The sequence below is a fragment of the Diospyros lotus genome, chromosome 5, assembly GCF_014633365.1.
Source record: "Diospyros lotus cultivar Yz01 chromosome 5, ASM1463336v1, whole genome shotgun sequence".
In the NCBI taxonomy this organism is placed as follows: domain Eukaryota; kingdom Viridiplantae; phylum Streptophyta; class Magnoliopsida; order Ericales; family Ebenaceae; genus Diospyros; species Diospyros lotus.
In genome coordinates, this window is record NC_068342.1 from 24,910,430 (window position 1) to 24,911,912 (window position 1,483).

A 1,483-nucleotide genomic window follows, 5' to 3' on the forward strand; every position below is an offset into this window, starting at 1 on the left:
GAATTATGCACAATTGTTTGAGAGATTACCTTAGAAGAGATTGTCGCCTCATTTTTTGCCTCCTCTTTTTGAGTCTTCTTAGCTAAATCTGTAGGATTCTGAACAAGAATGTCAATTTCTTTTCCACTTCGCAACGTAATGGCACTTACATTTTCTTGAGGATTTACAATTGTTTGGGAAGGCAATTTCCCAGAACCTTGAGCTTCAAGCCTGCTCATTGATGTTGCTAGTTGACTAATTTGATTCTCCAATTGCTTGATGCTTGTTCTTGTCTCCTGTTGAAATTTTTGTGTGTTAGTTGTAAGTGATTTAACAATTTCTTCTAGAGACATACCTGAACTTGAGGAAGGTTGTTGTGGTGGAATATGTGGTCTAGGCTGGTAATGTTGGAATTGTGGTCTTGCTCCATAACTGAAGTTGGGATGATCCCTCCACCCTGGATTGTAGGTATTTGAATAAGCATCATACTGCTTTTGTGGTGGGCCTGGGAATCCTTCAACTGCATTGGCATGCTCTAGAGAATCTTCTTGAAGTGTAGGACACATATCCGTTGGATGACCAGTAGCAGCACAAATTCCACAAGCTTTAACTTGTTGCAAATTTCCTATAGCCAATTGTTAAACAAGAGAAGTTAGATTGGATATTTGATTTTCAAGGGAAGATATACTTACCTCATTCACCCTTCTCAAAGGGGTGTCTTGTCTGAATCCAAACTGTTATGAGCTAGCAGCCATGATGGAAATCAAATCTTTAGCGGCACTAGGGGTTTTGTTCACTATAGCACCTCCACTAGCTGCATCCATCATTTTCCTCTCCATAGGTAGTAACCCTTCATAGAAATACTGAATGAGAAGTTGTTCGGAAATTCCATGTTGAGGACAGCTGGCACACAATTGTTTAAATCTTTCCCAATACTCGTGAAGGGTTTCTGTATCTTTCTGCCTTATTCCACATATCTCCCTTCTGATGCTAGCGGCTCGTGAAGCAGGGAAAAATTTATCAAGAAACAATCTGACCATCCTGGTCCATGTAGTTATAGAACCTGGAGGTAAGTAAAACAACCAATCCTTTACTGCATCAGCCAGTGAGAATGGAAAAGCACGCAATTTAATTTGTTCTTCAGTCACTCCTTGTGGTTTCAGGCTTGAACACACCACGTGGAATTCTTTCAAATGCTTATGAGGATCCTCACCTACAAGACCACGAAAAGTAGGCAACAAATGTATGAGTCCTGATTTTAATTCAAAAGCAGCATCTAAATTAGGGTACTCAATACATAAAGACTGTTGGTTCAAATCAGGAGCAACTAACTCCTTTAATGTCCTGTCATTAATGGCCATGACTTCCTCTTCTTCTGAATCGCTAGATGGAATGGAAAGAGTGTTCGAAGCTATATTGATGCCTGATGCTATTCCCGAAGCCTGTTCTCTTGAAACTTGCTTAGCTTCTCTTCTCAACCTATGGATAGTTCTATCAATTTCCA

At 40.0% G+C, this 1,483-nt stretch overlaps 1 non-coding gene across 1 annotated transcript; it reads left to right on the forward strand.

The window, feature by feature from the left end:
- Nucleotides 1-864: 864 nt before the first annotated feature.
- Nucleotides 865-971, forward strand: LOC127802972 (small nucleolar RNA R71). Its single transcript, XR_008023417.1, has one exon. It is a non-coding gene; the product is annotated as a small nucleolar RNA R71 (small nucleolar RNA).
- Nucleotides 972-1,483: the final 512 nt, after the last annotated feature.